The sequence below is a fragment of the Convolutriloba macropyga genome, chromosome 1 (genome assembly GCF_964194025.1).
Source record: "Convolutriloba macropyga chromosome 1, txConMacr16.3, whole genome shotgun sequence".
Taxonomy (NCBI): domain Eukaryota; kingdom Metazoa; phylum Xenacoelomorpha; order Acoela; family Convolutidae; genus Convolutriloba; species Convolutriloba macropyga.
The window spans coordinates 13678908-13701649 of record NC_134468.1 but is presented as its reverse complement, the minus strand read 5'-3'; the positions used below and the strand labels follow the sequence as shown (position 1 = coordinate 13701649).

The 22742-nt window shown below is 37.7% G+C and overlaps 1 protein-coding gene across 2 annotated transcripts in view; it reads right to left on the bottom strand.

Moving 5' to 3' along the window:
* Positions 1-22742, bottom strand: part of LOC142335302 (putative protein-lysine deacylase ABHD14B) — a 568842-nt gene that overhangs the window by 325321 nt on the left and 220779 nt on the right. The window lies entirely within an intron of this gene.

Here is a 22742-nt window from a genome sequence, read left to right as displayed (position 1 = left end):
AAGTTTAATCCATTTTGTCTAGCATATGACTTCTTGCGGGATGAGGAGCTTAAAACCAAAACGGCAAGCAACAGAAAACACCAAAAACAGAGATGACCCGCAGGACAAATGGAGGTACTGAGAATTATGACAAAGTAGCAAAAAAGCACCCAGCGAGCAAAAATGGGAAAATCTGCAAATTTAAATACAATGTCAAAGCCATACATAAGCAATGACAGAGAAGAAGGCGGAAACCAAAGCAAGATTAGATGCATCAAAACCCACGCATTTTAGTATGCAAGAAGGTACACCCGAGAAAACTGGTTTCAAAATTAAAGCATCCAACAATTTTTTTGATGAGTACAAGTAAGGAAAGAAAACAGGAACAGTAAGGAAAGGAGCCGCGCTCAAAATTAGTCTTCTCAATGCCAGATCATATAACACAGATGCCGTTTTCTTCGAAATAGACACAGGAGAAAACGAGAAGTTTGTCCTGAGATCAATTTACAGACATTGAAGTGCATCAGAATAAGAGCACGCGGTTCCTGGAAATGTCCCACAAGAGGTCCACTGGGCTAGCAACAACAAAGAAGCAATCAGAGATTTTAACTTCCCGAAGATTGATAGGCCGGTCAACTGGACCCAACTTTCTCACGATACGAAAAAGTTTAGTTTCTTGGACCTATTTAAAGACGTCTTTTGGACCTAACCGGTCGTTTTTCCTTCGAAAAAGCATAGGGTTGGAAAATCAGAGTACAATCAATCTCATTTTTGCTAGCCCTGAATTGCGAGTTCATAGCATCGACTAACAAGCTCCTTTCTGCAAAAGTGACCACTCAGTCATCTTCTTATACGACCTCAGACAACGCAACAGAGAGATTGACATGCCAATCGAAAGACAACGGTCTAAACTTAAAAATGAAATTGAATGGTTAACAGTTCAATGGGTGCCTTAAACGAAGAGTCAGGCAAAAGCAAGATTTCCATCGTACCATTGAAACTCGCAAGCATATCGAATTAAAAAATTTTTTTTTGCAAAGAAGTTTTTGCACATTAGATCTAATTACACACCGGTAAAGATACGTGCAAAAAAAATCTTACTCGAAGAGAAAATTCGACAATCGACAAACAGATTGCGAAAATTGACAAGCAGGTCGCCAGTGTGATTGTTGCAGAAAAAGATAACTCTGCGGAACTGGATGACCACAGATGTAACCATTACTGAGAAAAGTGTGTTAATTAAGCTTGCGGTGCCCGAAAGAAACAGGTCGCCAGGTTTCGATGGAATTCATCAATACCTCTTGAAATAGTTGGCTCAAATTCTAGCCAAACCACTAGAGTTGTTAATTCGAAATTGGGAAGGAGAACGAAGGAGAACTACCTCAGGACTGGAAAGAAGCAACAATTACAGCTCTTTTACAAAAAAGGAGACCGGAAGCTTGACAGAGCACTCGACATACCATTTTTTTGTAGCAATTATTGAGAGGCAACATGATTGAGACCTTTAGGTTGACATCAGGAGAATACGACCACAAAATCTCAGCAGACCATCTTCAGAGGGACACGAGAAACCAAACTGGAGGAGATTCAAAAAAATTGCTAACAAAAAAGAGCAACGGAAATATTATTTACGTAAAGAGTAGTCATAACGAGGGATGAGTTTCTGGAAGAACTGATTGAATGTGAAAAGGTAAATTCTTTCAAAGTAATTATCTAAAGTTTAGTAGATAAATGTACCAAATAGGTTGCTAGGAAACAAGAGCTCTGAAAAGAGCACTACCTGCTCACAGAAAAGAACTGATAAACTGATGATGAACTACATCAATACCATTGATTGGGTACGAGGGGATGTTAAATGTATGCCTGTGTTGTTTTGCAGACTAAACTCGTGAGGATGCAAATCAGATCACTAGCGAAAATCTGATACGCGGTCATCCTATCTAAGAAACATTTTGTTTCGTTTTAATTTACAATCACAAAAAAGGAAATTTAAAATCTTTGCGTTTATAAGTTCTTATCTATCTATCAGTACATTCTCAATATATTCTTCAATGTAATCATACTTGATCCTGGAGCGTTCTTCTAACTGAATATAATTAAAAACTTTATGGCAGATTTTTCCAGTTTCATGAGCCTTTAATATATGAAACTTGATGAAGATTGATGAAAAATTGATTAAATAATAATCAATTGATGAAAAATATTATACATTTGCTTGCTTTCAAAAAACAAAGTTTGTAGCAATTATTTTCGTCCAGTCGGTGTTTTTGATATGCGATTTTTCACAAGACAATTTTTTTGTCTGAATCATTTGACATTTCGTCCTCAAACATGGGATAAACAGGTTGCGCCCAGTGGGCATTGAGTTCACTTAGAGCCTTCAATTTCACTAATCTCCAAGTATGTGATTCACAGAAACTGTTTCGGAGACTTATACTTATGGTGTGAAGGGTGGTTCTTAGAGGTTGAACCCCACACATCAATCCACCTTCCACTTCATTCCCCCAATCGCCACAACTGCACATTGTTCAGGTCGTAGGGGCCTGGCGATGCAGACAAAAAAAACTAACACCATTTCCTACTGTTGCCCCTCCCCTGCTGTGCTCGCTTCACGCCCGTTCAATTAGGCTAAAGCTACCCTCACAAAACCTTGGCTAGCTACTGACGAAACCAACCGGTCGTGCGAGAGCAATTCGCACGAAATTAGCCGGTTGAGTTTTGCTTTGTGCCCAACCCCCTCCTTTTATTTCTCTTCCCTCAAGTCAAAAAAATTTCTCACCTATTATGTCTTATCATAAAATACGGCACTACAAACTCCTGGAATAATTGTGTTATCGTTGTGAAACCGAGTGACACACTCCATCACTCAAAAAACGTAATTTTTGAGCTAAGCAGTTTATACTGATGAAAATTCAACAGATATGACTGAAACAATTGACTTGAGAGAAAACGGTTATGGTTGATCCACATGGACGTAAAATTTTTACTCGTTTTGCGATTCTGATTCAAGTTTACTACAAACTATATTTTGATTGCAATTTATCATATATATATATATATATTGATTTTAATTCTGTTGCTTGTCACTTTATTCTTCGCTTCTATTGCTTTAATTTTTTACTACTGTCAAGATTTATAAAAACATCTAGGGGTTGAATTGCTGCCCCCGGGTTCACCGATTACTCTTTTAGGGGAGGAGCTTTCTTTTTATTGAATATTTTTTATCGCTTTACGAAGTCAAGTCCACGGGATGTCGACGAATCTTCGATGTTAAGATTCGGTGCCGCTAATTTCGCTTTGCACAAAAAACGTAGGCTCTTTTGTTCTTGTGTTTTATCAAACAATATACTTCAAAATACAAATTGCCAAAAAAAGACAAATTGTGGATTCACTAATTGTTGTGATAAACTTATTATTTTGTAGCGACAGACTTATCAAATAGAATTTCTTTCACTTGCACCTCAAGATTTTTTCATATCACATGCGTGTTCGGGTGATTTTGATCCTATTCATTTCATCTGAGGATCGCTTTCAAGGCCGTAGGCGAGTGAAGACTGACGAATTCCATCTATTTGGAGCCAGTTCGCTTGTCAATATTGAAGAACCAATGAAGCAAAGAACTTTTTCAAGAAAGTCACCACTACCCGTTGGATTCCACTGCTAAGAAGCCAGTAGAGATTGTTCAAAACTTTGGTATATCAGAGTCGAACGGTATTGTACTATTGCACGACCTAATAACAATTCCATCTCCGAACACTGCAGCAACAATTTCACTGTCTTTCCAACAAACGAGTTGATCGGAACTTTATCTACTTTCCAAGCCCCAATCATTGCGGTAGTCTATGTTCCACGAAAAGAAGCCGATAATCCCCTAGCAGAGCTAAAACATTTCGAACTCGATATCATCAATAGCGAGATACAACTACTAATCAACGCAGAACATCAACTAGTCCACCCAACTGCAGCTCGGGGAGAAGAAATACTTGAAGCCTACCTAAAAAATTCTAACTTACCTCAATCATTATGGCCCGTCATTTTATTGTAAAAATCAAAACGGAAAACAAGCTAAATTCGAGACATCGAATGCGACTCCATAAAAGACAAGAAGAAGCAGGTAGTCCTCTTGAATTCTCTGTAAGCGGAAACCTGCACAGTGCGTCGAGGGTTTTTATCTTTTGGCGCATTAGAACTCAATGCCTCAAGTCTAGTTTACTGTTGGCGCAAGCTTTTTTTAGTTCCTCCGAGCCCAAATTTTTTGAACTCGATGTCATCAACAGCAAAAAACAACTACCAATCAACGCGGAGCATCAACTAGTCCACCCAACTAAGGCTCGGGGAAACGAAATATTTGAAGCCTACTTAAAAACTATAGCGTACTTGAATCAAGATGGCCCGTGATATTATTTTAAAAATCAAAACGAAAAACAAGCCAAAATCGAGACGGCGAATGCGATTCCACAAAAGACAAGAAGAAGCAGGAAGTCCTCTTAACTTCTCTATTGGCGCATTAGCCCTCAATGTCCCAAGTCTAGTTTATGGTTGGCGCAAGCTTTTCTTGGTTCCTCCGAGCCCAAATTTGTTCGCGCGACAGTTTTGATTGCTTCAATATAGCTTAATCTACTTGAGCTGTCTGTCTTCTCCCTTTGACCTCTTTGTCTCCTCACCAATGTCCCAACACAAGCATAGCACTAGATTGAAATCTGTACAGTATCCTCGCGGATCATGCTAATCAGAATGCAGGGATGGGAGGCTGCAGTGCTTTCTCTGCGGTGCTTGGTACCACACGGGATGCTGCTTTTATTACAATGTCCAAGGTAATTGAGCAAAAAAATACAGGATTTCAAGGACCAGAATTGAACACTAATTGAGAACAGAATACTGCCATTCGGGAAGACAATAGAGTAAAAATTCGATGAACGTCTCTCAAAAGAAAAATTCAAAGCACCTGATTGGTCACAAGTGGTGCAAAAGAACATCCCAACAGTGAAATACATTTAAAAAATCTTAAAAAAGACAAGGGAAAGAGACAAAAACATGATGACAAAACCAAAAAAGAAACTACGCTTATCACTCATTAACTGCCCGAGAGTATAAACGAAACTGAAAAAGAGAGATCCGATGAATATCTTAGCATCTTCAACACTTTGAACTCTGAAATGCAAAATTTTGGAGGCCTTGGAGCAGTTAAAACAATTTGACTCGGAAAAAAACAACAGTGACGGGAGAAAAATGAGACAAGGGAAACATTAACAATGACAAAGGAGGAGGTAGTGATAATGATATTGGAGAAGGGAAAATCAGTGACAACGGAAGAAGCTCCAAATAGAGCGGACCTCTGAAAATCGTTCTTCCTACTAAATAGAAAAGAGACATGCTCTTTCATAAGTTGAAAGGAAAACTGAACAACGCAACTGATGCATTCAAGTCGATTTGTCTAGCATATAATCTCTTGCAGAACGAGGCCAAAACAATGCGACAAAGCAATCAAAGACGCCAAAAACAGAGATGAAGAAAATTTGAAAAGCTTCATTTATTGTAAATTAAGAAAAGTAAAAACAAAGAAGCAATCGACGAACAAGAATTGGAAAAACTGCAATGATAAAAATGTTGTTCAGCAATACGGACATGGTGACAAACAAGAAGAAGGCGGAAATCAAAGCAAGACTAGATTCCTCAAAGCCAGCAATCTTTAGTATTGAAGAAGCTAAGCCGAAGAAAATTGATTTCACATTGGAGGCATCAGACAATTTTTGCGACGAGTAAGAGTCATCGTTTACTTCATGAAAAAAAGCCGGGCTCAAGATCAGGCTTCTACCAGGTCCTATCTCAGAGATGCCATTTGCCTCGGAATAGAAACAAAAGAAAACAAGAAAGTTGTCTTGTGATCAGTTTACAGACAATTGAGTGCATCAGATGAAGAGCTCAAGGTTTCTGAAAAAATGCTACTAAAATTTATTTGGCCAGCGATCACAAATTCGTAATCGGAGATTTTAATTTCCCAAAAATTGATTGGTCGGTCAACTGGACCTGATTTTCTCAAGATACCAAAGAGTTCAGTTTCGTGGAATTATTTAAAGACTTTTTTGGACCCAACTGCTGTATTATCTCACAAGAGGCCGTGCGGCGGACAACACCAAGTCCCATTGATCTCATTTTTGCTAGCTCTGAATTGCATGTTCAATGCATCGACTGCAAAGCTCATTTTGGCAAAAGTGACCACAGGGAAATTGTATCACAGATTGAGCGGAGCAAAGAGTTCGACGGCATGTCCATTGAAGGATAATGGTCCGAACTGAAAAACAAAATTGAATGGTTAGCAGCTCAATGGGTTCCTTAAACAAAAAGTAAGGCAAAATCAAGGTTTCCGGGGCCGCGCAGAATTGAAAATCACCAGCATATCAGGCAAAAATATGGCTTGTGGAGTAAGTTTTTCCTCAGTAAGACTGATCAAACACTGCAAAAATGGAAAAAGATGAGAAACAAGCTAAGAAAATTTACTCGAAGGGAAACAGCGAAAATCAAAGAGCAAATTGCCAAAGATGTCAGATCCAATCCAAAAAGCTTCTGGCGTAATGTAAACGCAAAGCTCAATATCAAAACGGCAATAAGCGCATTTGAGAGCCGAGAATAGGGAGACAATTTCAGCCGACAAAGAAAAAGCTGAGACCTTGATCTTGTACTTCTGCAGTATGTTTGTTACAAAACAAGATGACTCTCCGGATTGCATGTCAAGTGTGCCTTTTCCAGCCCGCTTACAGATGTGATTATCACTGAGAAAATGAAAGACATGGCTTCATTTCTAGCGAACCAACTGGAGTAGCTATTTCGAAATTGCCTGATTGAAGGAGAACTCCCCAAGGACTGGAAGGAAGCAACGATTACAGTTCTTTTCAAAACAGGAGACCGGAAACTTGTTGAAAATTATGTCCTGTTAGTCTGACTAGTTATTTCATTAAGTTCACGAACCACCAAAATAGCGAACCACCTTGCGCGAAATAGCCTTAACTCAAACAGTCAATTTGCTTTTGTCAAAAGAAGATCCCCCAGCCTCCAACTAACATCAGTGCTTAATGACTGGACGAAGATACTTAGCAGAGAAAGAAGTGTTGATTGTATCTATGTATCTATTGCAATTCCAAAAACCTCTTGAAAAAGTACCTCAAAAAGCTCCTAAAAATTGTGTTGTCATATGGAATCAGAGAAAAATTCAAACACAATAGAGTAAAAATTCGTTAAATTTCTCTCAAAAAAGATGAAAGCAAGTGATGGGTCACAAGTGATGCAAATGAACTTCTCAACTGTAACAGATTTTCAAAACCTCATGAAAGAGACAAGTGATAGAGACAAAGAAAATTACGAAAAAGGAAAAAGAGAAACTAATGTTATGACCCCTCGGCTCTCGAGATTGAAAAACAAACTGCGAAAGAGAGAGCCGAAGAACAAAACTTTAGCATATTCAACACTTTGACTTCTAAAATGCTAAATCTCCGAGACCTTGGAGCACTGAAAACAAGAAGTGACCAATCAGTAATCTTCTTATACGAAACCAAACCACAGAGAGAAGATTGGAGAGAAAAGGCGACTACGAAAACTTTGGGAATTTTTTTCACAGATCAAGTGGAGTGGAAATTGGATGACATTTTATTTGAAAGACAACAATCAAACTCAAAAATGAAATTGAACAACTCAATGGGTGCCTAAAACGAAGAATCAGGCAAAAGTAAAGTTTCCAGTACCACGTACTATTTAAACTCGCAAGCACATCAAGCAAGCAAAAAAGTAGCTTTAGGAGAAAGATTTTGCGCAGCAAAACTGATCAGACACTGGAAAAGTTCAAAAAAACTAAGAAAATTTACTCGAAGGGAAACTGCGAAAACCAAATAGCAGATTTCCAAAGATGTCGGTGTCTAATCCAAAAAGGTTCTGGCGTAATGTAAAAGCAAAGCTCAATATCAAAACGGCAATAAACGATTTGAGAGCCGAGAATAGGGAGACAATTTCAGCCGACAAAGAAAAAGCTGAGACCTTGATCATGTACTTCTGCAGTATGTTTGCTACAGAACAAGATGACCCTTCGGAACTGCATGGCAAGTGAGCATATTCCAGCCCGCTTAAAGATGCGATTATCACTAAGAAAATAAAAGAGGTGGCTTGATTTCTAGCCAGCCAATTGGAGTTGCTATTTAGATACTGCCTGATTGAAGGAGAACTCCTCAAGGACAGGAAGGAAGCAACGATTACAGTTCTTTTCAAAACAGGAGACCGGACGTTTGTTGAAAATTATAGTCCTGTTAGTCTGACTAATGTTTTCATTAAGTTCACGGAAAGCATTATTCGTGGCAAAATAGCGGACCACCCTCCGCGAAATAGCTTTAACTCAAACAGTCAATTTGCTTTTGTCAAAAGAAGATCCCCCAGCCGCCAACTAACATCAGTCCTAAATGACTGGCCGAAGATACTTAACAGAGGAAGAAGCGTTGGTTGTATCTATTTGTCTATTGCAATTCCAAAAACCTCTTGAAAAAGTACTTCGAAAAGCTCCTAAAAATTGTGTTGTCATATGGAATCAAAGAAAAATTCAAACACAATAGAGTAAAAATTCGTTAAATTTCTCTCAAAAAAGATGAAAGCAAGTGATGGGTCACAAGTGATGCAAATGAACTTCTCAACTGTAACAGATTTTCAAAAACTCATGAAAGAGACAAGGGATAGAGACAAAGAAAATTACGAAAAAGGAAAAAGAGAAACTAATGTTATGACCCCTCGGCTCTCGAGATTGAAAAAGAAACTGCGAAAGAGAGAGCCGAACAAAACCTTAGCGTATTCAACACTTTGACTTCTAAAATGATAAATCTTGGAGACTTTGGAGCACTGAAAACAAAAGTGACCACTCAGTCATCTTCTTATACGACCTCAAACAAAACCAAAATTGGAGAGAAAAATATTCCCAAAAGGCGACTACGAAAATTGTCGGGAAATTATATAACAGATCGAATGGAGCGGAAATTTGTTGACATTCTATTCAAAAGACAACTCAAAAATGAAATTGAATGGTTAACAGCTCAATGGGTGCCTGAAATGAAGAGTCAGGCAAAAGTAAAGCTTCCAGTGCCGCGTACTATTGAAACTCGCAAGCATGTCAAGCAAGCAAAAAAGTAGCTTGAGCATAAAGATTTTGCGCAGCAAATCTGATCAAACACTGGAAAAGTACAAAAAAATAAAAAAAGGAACTAAGAAACTTTACTCGAACGGAAACTGTCAGAATCGAAAACCAGATTGCTAGAGATGTCAGATCCAACCAAAAAAATATCTGTAAAGGCAAAGTTCAATATCAAAACAGGAATACGCGTATTTTGAGCCGAGAATAGAGAGACAGATTTAGCCGGCAAAGAAAAAGCTGAGGCCTTGATCTTGTACATCTGCAGTGTGTTTGTTACAGAACTATATGAGACTCCGGAGCTGTATGGTAAAAGTGCTTTTTTCAGCATGCTTGCAGATGTGATCATCAATGAAAAAATGAATGAGTTGACTTGAGTTCTAGCCAAGCGACCGCAGTTGTTTTTTTGAAATTGCTTGATTGAAAAGAGAGTTCTTCATGGACGGGGGGAAGCAACGATTACAGTTTTTTGAAAACAGGAGACCGGAAGCTTGTTGAAAAGTCCTGTTACTGTGACTAGTATTGTTTTTAAAACCGTAGAAAGCGTTATTCATGGCAAAATAATGAACCAGCTTGCTTAAAATGGCCTGATAGTTAACAGTCAATAATGAAGGGATTAAGATACTTAACAGAGGAGGAGGCATTGATTGTATCTAATGGGATTCCAAAAAATTGAAAAAAAAACCTCACAAAAGACTCCTTAAAAGTGCTGTCATACGGAATTGGAGAAAAAGTCCAGAAGTGTATGGAAGCGTTCCTAGGTGACCGGAAACATCATGTCAGCGTGAACTAAGAGAAATCGTCAAAAGGCGATGTCAAAATTGGCGTGCCGCAAGGTAGCGTCCTAGGACTAATCTTCTTTGTCATTTCCTTGTGTTCGGAGCCCAGTCTACATGTTTTCAGGGACAAAACTTTTCAATGAAGTGATCTGCTTTTGGGCAATGATTTATTCAGTTTTTGCAAGACTTGTTTGCCCTGGAAGATTGGATCAAGAAATGGCTTTTTCCATTCGACCCGAAGAAATCGAAATTCCTACATCTGGCGCAAAGCAGACTTGTTTGTAGGAAATAATGTGCAGAGATCAAACGTCCAGAGACGATCGAAGAAGACCCTATAAATGTGGATCTTGAAGGTAGGTTTGACAATGAGTTGAAATTTGAAATGCACATCGTCAACAAAGTGAACAAAGCAAGCAAAATCATCGGCTTCATCAGGAGAACTTTCAACAACTTAGACGTGAACAAATTCAAACATCTCTTCAGATTTTTTATTTTTGTTAAGACCTTATTTCGAATACGCAACGCCGGTGTGGAATCCTGGAACCAGAAAAATGATCAAAACTATCAAAAATGTTCAAATGAGAGCTACGAAAAAAAATCTTTGAACTGAAGGAACTGAGTTGTTAAGAGAGATTCAGAATACTCTAAGTGCCATTCTTTTTCTACCGACGAATGAGAGGCGACGCGATTGAGACCTTGAAGTTGACATCAGGAAGATATGACCGCAAAATCTCAGGATCACTTTTTCAGGGGAACTCGAGAACCCGAACTAGAGGACATTCGAAAAAGTTGTTAACTCGAAAGCGCAACGAAAAACTGAAGAACAACTTCTTTAAGGAAGGAATATTTAAACGTGGAATGGACCTCGTTAAGCATTGCTTGAGTATGAAAATGTTTTACTTGTTCCTTGAGCGTTTTTCAACGTGAACACAAGGAAGAAATTTACGGCAGATTTGTTCAGTTTTGCGAACCCCTAATATATGAGTTTTGTAGATGGAAAATTTATCGAGAAACGAATGTGCATACAATCAGAATAAAACAGCCGAAACTGGCCGGAGCAAACAATTCGGTTAACATGGTTAACATCCAAAAAAACTTCTTCTTCTTCAATGAAATGAGGCACATTCTTTGGAAAAAAAAGAATCAATCTGGCTGATTGCAACTCTAATGAAAAGATTTATTCGGTTAAACTAGTTGATTGGTTATAGATATGAATGAGCTCCCTTTAAGTTGCCATGAACGTTCACTTCAGGAAAGGTTTTTAAAAGAGCGAACGTTCGTCAATGATGAGGTTAAAGCCATATGAGGATCAATTAAACACTTAACTTATTTCAACCTGTCAATGAAGTTTGCAATGATGTAGAAGTAAAGCCATGTCTTCGGACTTTTCAACAAAAGACCTTTGCGAAAAAAACTACCTTTAATGATGACGACGATCGGCTGGATAAAACTAATGGTTCTTTCGAATGATGTTTCTGCAGTATGTTTTTTAAGCGAAATCGTTTCAATAATCTGCTATAAGTTTGCACAGACTCCCACTTATATCACAAGTCCATCAATAAATTGAAATGCGAGTGATTTTTTTTCTACTCTTAAACAGAAGGAACCGGTCCATGTGCGTCTAAAGAGATCGGCCATCTGCATCAGGGAAAATAAGGAAGGGATTTTTTCCGTTTATCGCCCATTACGTTGTGTTCCCCTCCGTTACAGAGCAAGGGCTATTATATAGTAAATTGTTATTTAATATTGTGGCACATGCGTCTGTATGAGCCAAAATTATTTTCCCATTAAAGGGTAGGAGAGGGGTACAAAAAGAAAAAATCAAAAAAAATTTCACAAAACCTTCTTGCTATCCATGCACTCCGGTGGCGCCTTGTTGAAAATCGTACTAAACGGATCCTACTGCTTGATGCCAGGAACGCATTTGAATAGAGATCTGGCTCCAAAAAACATCAAAAATTTTTGTCTTTCAATTTACACAGCATTCAGAAGCTCATATAAGACCCCACAAGTCCTTTTCATTGATGAAAGAGTAATTAGGTCTCAGAAAGGAACAACACAAAGTGATCCAGACGGCATTTCACTCTACGGAGTGGCTACACTTCCTCTCATCGATACTCTCGAAGATCAAAATTTGACTCATAAATGGTACGAAGACGACGGTAATGTGACCGGTAGCCTTAAATCACTGCGTATCGTGCTATATAAGCTATATGAACATGGCCGTGTATTCGTTTATAATGTGATCAAATGTCATCTCATTACAAAACCCGAATTGATACAGAACACGAAAAGAATTCGGGATTAGATGTTGATGTTATTGAGGGTCATCGAGTTCTGTGTTCTGTTACTGGTTCTGATGAAAACTGCAACAATTTTCTGATAGAAATGTCATTGAACTTTTCTAAATTGCTTGAGAAGCTCGCCAATCATAGCAAGGTGTCCCCTCAGAATGTGTACAAATCATTTATTAACATATTGCAGCATAAAATGACTTTTTTGCCAGGAATACTCCCAACTCGGACAGTCTGCTGAAGGAAGCCGAAAACATAATTGATAAAAATCTTAAACCTTCATTTTTGTATAATCCCTCTTAAAATGACAGATACTGGAAGATTTTCTCTTTTTTGGTTAAAGAAGGTGGCCTAAGCATTCTTCTTCTTGAAGTCAGGGCAAACGAATATGAATGGTCAATTCAGATCTATGAGCCGTTAAAAAATCATTTTGCTATAAATGCATCAGTGAAAAGAGTTTCATCAGGAAAAATTCGTTCAGAAAAATAGAAAAGTAAAACAGGAAAAAGCTCGGCCGAAAAAGTTGGCAATCAAAGTTTTCATAAATGATAAGTGGTATATTCTCTGGGTTTTACTATGAAAAATGGAACATCTTGCTGGCTAAATAGTGCTTCCATTAAAAAAATTTCAATTTGATTTAAACAAGGGAGAGTGTAGAGATAGAATTCCTCTTATATATGGATGGGATCCCGATAAATTGGCATCAATATGGGCAATTGCAGAAAACTTTTATGTAGCGCATGCTCTTCATTGCCCATAAGGTGGCTATATGCAATAAGACACAATAACATCCGTCGCTCTTTTGCAACCTGCTCTATGAGGTCTCTGATGAAGTCGATGTGGTGCCCTGACTTCAGGATTTGCAAAAAGAAAGCTTTGCAAATAGAACTACCTTTTTTGATGACGACGCTTGACTAGATATCAAAGCTAATGTTGTGTTCGATTCCCGTTTCAGCAGAACGTTATTTGTTGTGAACGTATTTAATCCGTATGCTAAGAGTTGCACATGAAGCATACCAGATTCCTGCAAATATTCCAAAACCACGGAAAAACTGAAATACGAGCGAAGGATAATAGATGTCGAGAATGCCACCTTCTGTTCATTAATCTTCTCGTGTACAGGACGATTTGGTTGGTCAGCATCAAAAGCAATACAGAGATTGGCTTCCAGGATCAGCGATAAGAAAGAAGATTCATATTCGGACGCGATCCCGTACATAAGGTCAAATTTAGTTTTGCTTTTTTGTGTTGCTCCATACTCTGCCTCCGTGGAACCATTGTAAGGTAAGGGATGCTGTTGTGCTAAATGCTTTATATTTTTCTCTGATCTGGATTCAAAATCACGACACATATTTTAATTGCATTTTACTATGTCGGTTTTGATTATAATTCTGCTTTAATTGATGCTTTAATGTCTTGAATAGCCGCACAGCGATAGCTGGGGCTACTATTGGCCTTCTCTTGTTTTTTTTTATTTCGTCGTTGCGATTTTTTGTTCCGACCATATGACGTCACAACCACTTCGAATCTGATTTTTGTCCATTTGTGCATGCAATTTAAATTGAAATCCTTCTGTGACGTCATTTTTCAATCTTAGTGGTGCGAATTTTTTGTTCATTCGCGTGATTAAGTTTTTGGTCACGCTTGACTTACCTCACCCTCAAAAAAATGACTTTCTCGCTCTAAAAATGATTTTTATTCACTTTAATTCAAATAGATAAGGTCAAATAGGTGTGTGTCACTCTAAATGAAGGTTATTTGAGAGCAACTAATGGCGACAGCAATAGCTTATATAGGTTTTTAATCAAAATATAACATATCAGCCTTCAATGAAAAGACATTTTTTTGGTCTGTCCTTTTTACTGTTTCTTTGAGACTGCAGATCTACGAAGCTATTGCGGCTATTTTCTGTCAATCTGCCTATGATTATCTTTTGCATCTGATGCTTCAATTTTTGACTACCACCGGAATACAAGGATAAAATTTACGGCAGATTTGTTCAGATTTGCGAGCCATTAAGATATGATTTCTGTAGATGCAAAATTTATCGAGAAACGAATCTGCATACAATCAGAATAAAACAGCAGGAACTGGCCGGAGCAAGTTATCAGGTTAACATGGTTAACATCACATCCAAAAAAATTCTTCTTCTTCTTCAATGAAACGAGGCACATTCTTAAGGTTTTGCTCTGGAAAGGAAGCATCAATCTGGCTGAATGCAAGTCCAATGAAAAGATCTATTCGGTTAAACTAGTTGGTGGGTTATAGATATCAATGAGCTCCGGTTGAATTGCCATGAACGTTCACTTCCGGAAAGGTTTTTAAAAGAGCGTACGTTCCTCAGTAATGATGTTAAAGCCATATGAGGAACAATTAAACACTTAACTCTTTTCAACCTGTCAATGAAGTTTGCAATGATGTCGAAATAAAGCCATGTCTTCGGATTTTACAACAAGAGACCTTCGCAAAAAAAACTACCTTTACTGATGACGACGCTCGGCTAGATAAAACTAATGGTTCCTTCGAATGATGTTTCTGCAATATGTTTTTTATGTGAAATCGTTTCAATATTCTGCTATGCGTTTGCACAGACTCCCACTATTATCACAAGTCCATCAATAATTTCAAAAGCGAGTGAATTTTTCTACTCTTAAAGAGAAGGAACCGGTCCATATGCGTGCGTCTAAAGAGATAGGCCACCTGCATCAGTTAAAATAAGGAAGGGATTCTTTCCGTATATCCCCCCTTATGCTGTGTTCCCCTCCGTTACAGAGCAAGAGTCATTATATAGTAAAGTGTTATTTAATATTGTGGCACATGCGTCTGTATGAGCCAATATTGTTTTCCCATTAAAGGGGAGGAGAGGGGTACAAAAAGAAAAAAACGAAAAAAGTTCGCAAAATTTTCTCGCTATCCATGCACTCCGGTGGCGCCTTCTTGAAGATCGTTTGAAAGGCATCCTATTGATTGATGCCAGGAATGCGTTTGATAGCTTGATTAGAGATCTGACTCCCAAAAACATCAAAAAGCTTTGCCCTTCAATTTACACAAATTTCAGAAGCTCATATAAGACCCCACAAGACCTTTTCATTGATTGAAGAGTAATTAGTTCCCAGAAAGGAACAGCACAAAGTTATCCAACAGGCATTGCACTCTACGGAGTGGCTACACTTCCTCTCATCGATACTCTCGAAGATCAAAATTTGACTCATAAATGGTACGAGGACGACGGTAATGTGACCGGTAGCCTTAAATCACTGCGTATCGTGCTATAAAAGCTATATGAACATGGCCGTGTATTCGTTTATAATGTGATCAAATGTCATCTCATTACAAAACCTGAATTGATACAGAAGGCAAAAAAAATTTGCGATTAGATGTTGATGTTATTGAGGGTCATCGAGTTCTGTGTTCTGTTACTGGTTCTGATGAAAACTGCAACAATTTTCTGAAAGAAATGTCATGGAACTTTTCTAACATGCTTGAGAAGCTCGCCAGTCATAGCAAGGTGTCACCTCAGAATGGGTACAAATCATTTATTAACATATTGCAGCATAAATTGACTTTTGTTGCTAGGAATACTCCCAACTCGGACAGTCTGCTGAGGGAAGCCGAAAACATAATTGATAAAAATCTTAAACATTCAAATTTGAATAATCCCTCTTAAAATGACAGATACTGGAAGATTTCTTCTTTTTCGGTTAAAGAAGGCGGCCTAAGCAATCTTCTTCTTGAAGTCAGAGCAAAAGAATATGAATGATCTATTCAGATCTATGAGCCGTTACAGAATCCTTTTGCTATAGATGCAGAGTTTCACCAGAAAACATTCGTTAAGAAAATCAGAAAAGAAAGACAGGAAAAAGATCGGCGAAAAAGTTGGCAATCAAAGTTCTGATCAATGATAAGAGGTATATTCTGGGTTTGACTATGAAAAAAGGAACATCATGCTGGCTAAACAGTACTTCCATTAAAAAAATTTCAATTTGATTTAACCAATGGAGAGTGTAGAGATGGAATTCCTCTTATATATGGATGAGATCCCGGAAAATTGGCATCACGATGCGCAATTGCAGAAAGCTTTTATGTAGCGCATGCTCATCATTGCCCAAAAGGTGGCCATACGCAATAAGACACAATGGCATCCGTCACTCTTTTGCAACCTGCTCTATGAGGTCTCTGATGAAGTCGAAGTAGTGCCCTGACTTCAGGATTTGCAAAACGAAAGCTTCGCAAATAGAACTACCACTTTTGATGTAGACGCTCGACTAGATATCAAAGCTAATGTTGTGTTCGATTCCCGTTTCAGCAGAACGTTCTTTGTTGTGAACGTATTTAATCCGTGTGCTGAGATTCCTGCAAATATCCCAAAACCACGAAGAAGCTGAAATACGAGCGAAGGATAATAGATGTCGAGAATGCCACCTTCTGTTCGTTAATCTTCTCGTGTACAGGACGAGCTGTTTGGTCAGCATCAAAAGCAATAGAGAGATTGGCTTCCAGGATCAGCGATAAGAAAGAAGATTCATATTCGGACGCGATCCCGTGCATAAGGTCAAATTTAGTTTCGCTTTTTTGTGTTGCTCCATACTCTGCCTCCGTGGAACCATTGTAAGGTAAGGGATGCCTTTGTGCTAAATGCTTTATATTTTTCTCTGATCTGGATTCAAAATCACGACACATATTTTAATTGCAATTTACTATGTCGCTTTTGATTACAATTCTGCTTTAATTGATGCTTTAATGTCTTGAATAGCCGCACAGCGATAACTGGGGCTACTATTGGCCTTCTCTTGTTTTTTTAATTCGTCGTTTTGATTATTTGTTCCGACCATATGACGTCACAACCACTTCGAATCTGATTTTTGCCCATTTGTTCATGCAATTTCAACTGAAGTCCTTGTGTGACGTCATTTTTCAATCTTACTGGAGCGAATCTTTGTTGATTCGTGCTATTTAGTTTTTGGTCACGCTTGACTTACCTAAATCTCAAAAATGACTTTGTTGCTCTGAAATTGATTTTTATTTACTTTAATTCGAAGAGATAAGGTCAAATGGGTGTGTGTCACTCTAAATGAAGGTTATTTGAGAGCAACTATTGGAGACAGCAATAACTTATATAGATTTTTAATCAACATATAACATATAAGCCTTCAATGAAAAGACATTTTTTTGGTCTGTCTTTTTTACTGTTTTTTTGAGACTGCAGACCTACAAAACTATTGCGGCTATTTTCTGGCAATCTGCCTATGAATATCTTTTGCATCTGGTGCTTCAATTTTTGACTACCACCGGGGTTTATAAATACACATGAGTTGATTTCCTGCACCCGAGTTGACAGTCTACTCTTTTAGTGGATGTAAAAAAAACCAATTTTTTTAATTTAAAATTATTTCCGATATTTAAAACTAACGTTTTCGAATTTTACTTTCAACGTCAGGTTAAAACTGTTTCAAAAATTGTTAAATGATAAAATGAATATGTATTTACATTAGTCTGAGACCACTATTAAAACATTTCTGGGAACTATTTTAAAAAAAATTCATTCTAATTTTGTTTCCCTTTTACATTATTTAGCGTATTTACAACTGTTATCAATTCCTTTAAAAACATTCAAGTTCCCGATTTTCATTTAAAACATTCATTTTCCGAATTTTTAAGTATCCCTCTTGTGAAGCATTTGCAAATTTCTTTTTGTCTTGCACAAAATATTTTTTGCCCTATGTATCCCTATTTAGTCAAAATTATGATTTGAACCAATATTTTAGCGTGAGTTCCCGCCCCCTATATTCATCGCGTGTGTTTAGTGCTGGCTTAAGCTTTTTGATGTATATAGTTTCGATAGTCATTAGGTTTTCTACTGTCCAGCAGGCGTCCAGAATTTTCTATTCAAAGTCATTCGGGGCGCCACAACATTCAACCCAGCTTTGAATCCTTCTTTTGATGTTCTGTTATCCTTGTGGTAACAAGCCGGCTTGTTTGCTTAACATAGATGGATCGGCATCCAGTACATTTTATCTCATATACCACGTGGGATTTCAGGTCTCTACCGAAGGATGACTTCAGGATGGGGAGGCATGATCTTAATTTCCGCGTTGTTAAAACCACTTTCAATTCGCATAGTTTCTTCAATTTGCTTGCAAAGTGTTGAGTAAGTTTGCCTCTGTTTTGCAGAAAAATTATTGGCTTATCATGAGATATATTTTTGCTCTTTCGATGCTCTTTTATGTGTTTTTCTCAATTGGTCTCTACCGCCACTTATTATCTTTTCTAAAGTCTGGTTCACTATTTTGTCGACCATTCCTCTGGATACTGATTTTTGATCCAGCAAGTTTTGTTCCTTTCAAGAGCCTGACCGAAAGCCAAACAATTAGATGTTGCATTAAAAATCCTGTGAACCGACCCTTGAATCACATTTTCCTTATGCTGAAACGGTGCACAGCTGTGAAAATTCAGAATTATTCTAGTGTCAGTTGGTTTTTTGATACCAATGACAGGTCATAATACTTTTGCTGCTCACATTTGTGGTAAAGAAAAGCCAAATCCCCGTCCATATTAACTTTTTCAAAGGTAAATTGCAGGTTGTTGTGTAATGAATTTGCTAATTTTAAGTACTTGTCCGGTCACAACGCACAGTACAGATAATATCATCCACATACCTTTTATACAATTTCACCTCATACCGTCCCACTGTCTGTTCATTGCTGCAATAAGTAAAAATCCAAACAACATCCTGTTTGTTGGCGTATTCCTCATTCGTTATCTTTTGACATTTTGCATGAAACCAGTTTTTGCATGATTCGCATTCTACTCCTCTTCCTCGTAAAGTCATTTCGGTTACAGTCTTTGCACTTCACGTTTTGATCGGATCTGGAGATATTTTCACTGAACTCTGGTTTTTGCAGTGATGCCTCAAACGATTTCATCCACACGTTTGCTAGTATTACAGCCAATCAATGATGCAGCCATAGCCAGACCATCTGATTGTACATACCAGATCCCATTACATTTAAAATGAACATTTGTCACTGCAAGCTTTAACAGACTTTTCATGGCGGACCTAAGGATATCTGGAGCTAGGTTACTTGAATAGAGTTCTCTTAGAGCAATTTCTAGAGCCGAAACAATAGATCTAAAATATCTTAGAGAAGAAAAAAGCATATATCCATATTCAGTTTTGGTATGCAAAAAGGTTTCATTAGTGACGAAAAAAATGAGGCGTTTTCGGTGACAACGAAAGAAGTTGTAGTAAGCTAGGTGTCCTTTATACAAGCAGACTGTGAAGTTGTGTTTAGACACTCTTCTATCACTATTAATTCTATGGTATATAACTTTTCAGATGCAGGTTCTGAGCAGATTCCCTCTAATTCTGTCAATTTCAAAACATCTTTTTGCAACTTTATTCTAACACTCTATCTCTTCGAACTCCTTCATGCAACTTCTTCAATTGTTTTTGTAAGTTAATCTAATAAACCAATCACAATCCATTTCTAAATAGCTACAAATTCATTTTACCATATCAGAATTTCAACCAATACAAAAGTGTAATTCATATCAAATCTGGATTAGGAGTTTGTATATGACACTGCGCCTCTATAAAAAGAACAATGTGATTCTTTTAAAAGAACAATATAGCTATATGTCTCTTTAAAAGAACAATGTGCCTCTCAAAAAGATCACTGCGCCTCTTGAAAATTTTCATGCGAGCTTTAGGTTAAAAATTAGAAAGCGCCTTGCAGCAACCTTTACTTCGTGTAAGCTATATGAATTATATTAAAGTGTTTATGTTTTTCTTAAGCTGATTTAAGATTATTGGCCAAGTGCTGGCAAAATAGGTCGACGTCGTAAGATGGTTGCATTACTTGGAGTTCCTCTCGTTTTGGAGCTGTAGGTCCAAGAAGCTTTGACAGTTGTTTGTCCGTGATGACAATGTTCTCTGCTGTCAGTCGGTTTCCAGGTTGTAGCATAAGTGTCTGCCTTTCATCTTCTGTTACCACTAGTATTTGTCGTGGATGAATTCCAAATGAGCCCACAACAAACTTGCGCATTTTTGAATATCGTCGACTATACTTTTGACAAACGTAGTTTATGAGAGCGTGTAATATCATTGAGATTATAAAAGAGATTGTGTTAATTATGACAGACATTATCCAAGTGTCACTTTGCGTGAAACGATTCCTTAAACTAGGTCGAATACTCTGCATATTCATTAAAATTGGTTGGGCGATTTCATCTAATTTATTCAACGATGGTCTTTGATGGTTAGGAATTTCTGACATTTGGATTTGTATTTCCTCAATGAACTGTTGTCTTGCTTGAGCAATGGTTGCAAAATGTGGCAAGTTGTCAATTGCCGGAACTTTTGATAAGAGATGTTTCAAAGGGTCAGTTAGTCTAATATCCAGTTTTTGAAGCGTTACGTTTTGGCATGAAAACATGTCTGCTCTGATTTCTAAAAATGTGGTTTCCAGTTTTGTCCCGCATTGAAGTTCAATGATGCAGACTTGGCATCCTGGTAAAGGTGTTCTTTTCAATGGATCATGGTTTATTATTGGGCTTATATACATTTTGAAATTCGATGATGCTGATGTTATTAACCACTTGCCATTTCCCAAATTTCTCGCTTTTTCCTTTAATGGCCATCTCACGGTTTTAATTTCACACTTTTGCAGAGCAGTTAAATGATTGTTAATAAGTAGTGATCCAAGACATGTATCTTGGGCTGTTTCTAGAGAAAGACCGTTTATACACACCGAGAAGCTACTCGACCCGACACATCTATTGATTTCGTCCTGTGAAAGTAACGCTATTTTCTGAGTAGAAGAAACTGCTATAAAATCAGATTCAATAGCATACTGTGATGCGTGACCGTCTGTTCCATCATTAGGCATGGGTATTGGTATTGCTTTGTAAAAATTTAAAACTGTCGCTGCGGTAACAAATGGAATGGCTAATGTGAAGTACATCCCATCGTCAACAATGTCTACGTTTCTCAGTATTTTCGTTTCATAGTAAGTTAGAATTTGTGTTATTGGTATAGCCAATGTAAGACGTTCATTTGTGTCGGATTGCCAGTGGTTTATATCTCGAAGTATTTCCTCTAAATCCGATCTAGGTAGGAGTGCCATAGGAATCAATTTATTCACCATAATCATTACCGAGTTCAAAATTGTTAGCTTATAGCTGTAGATGGCAACACGGTACATTTTAAGTTCATTTAGCAACGCTGAAAAAGATCCCAGAAGACTCGCCTGTACTTGAAGCATTTAGTTCCTTGCGTAGAACAATTGGGAGCATGCCATCAATGCTCTTGAGTTATTTTGGATAATATCCACTGCTTTCATCAACACCATTGTGTGATTTTTCTGCGTTTGGATAATTCGCTTTTGCACTGAGTTTACATCGTCGAGTTGGTCAGCAATGAGGTACATTTTTGAGTTGACTTTGCCTTTAACTTCTACCCACCGATGGTTGTTCAATTCAATCTGTGACAAGGCCAAGTCGATGTCTTCACGATCTCGACTGGATCCTCCGCAAGCTCCGAAAATGCTGCCGAGAGAACACGCTATTCCTGCTCCTGCAGTTACAGCTGTTAATGCTCCTAAAGCAATTAGGCCGGCTCCTCTTTTTGTCCGTTCGTTATCAGTTGTTGTTTGCTCTTTTGTTCCAAATGTTCTCTGTATTTCGTTTTTTATATTCAATATGTCTAGTTGGACTGATTTGAATTCGTTTTCCGTATGATGGAGAAGATAGTCGAAGTTTAAACTGGTCTCATTTGTGTTCATATGATCCAGTTGACAACCAAATGAATAGTCATTCCAAGAGTTTTTCAAAAGTAGCGAAAGATTTCTGAATTGATTTTGCAACGAGACATTCATTCTTGGAAAAGGAACTAGAAATTGAATATTCACGAATTTTTCAGCAAGGAGTAGCTGTTGTTGGTATATAAAATCAATACCTTTCTGTGATTCGATTTTGTTGTCATTATAACAAATGTGCACTGTAATTATGAGAAATATAAGGTATTTCCAAGAAATCATTTTGGAGGGTTTTCTCGAAAGATTGAATGCTACAGGGCTTACAATTAATTTCACGTGGCCAATCTAAAAATATTTTATGCCTGTAGAAATAGACATTAAATTATAAGTAGGCGTTATTTTTTTGTTTTTCATGGCTTGTGAACATTTTGAGGCAGTGTTAGGAAACTTTTTATGACTGCTGCTGGGTGCAATAATACTCCCGAAGCAAAAGAGGCGTTTTTGAAAGACAAAAACTCAGACGATGTTTTTCTGGCAGTCCGTATTATCAAGCCAAGTGTATTTTCCTAAGGAATGTTTTTGTCGGTATTTAATCGACTGCATGATCAACAAACTTAGGCTGAGACATCTCTACATGTAGAACTCACAAGATCTCAAGCCACCCTGTTTTAGCTTGAAGATCTGTATATTTGGTCTCTTGAACTTGTATACAGATCCTCAAGCTAAAACAGGGTGGCTTGAGATCTTGTGAGTCCCACTCACAAGATCTCAAGAATCC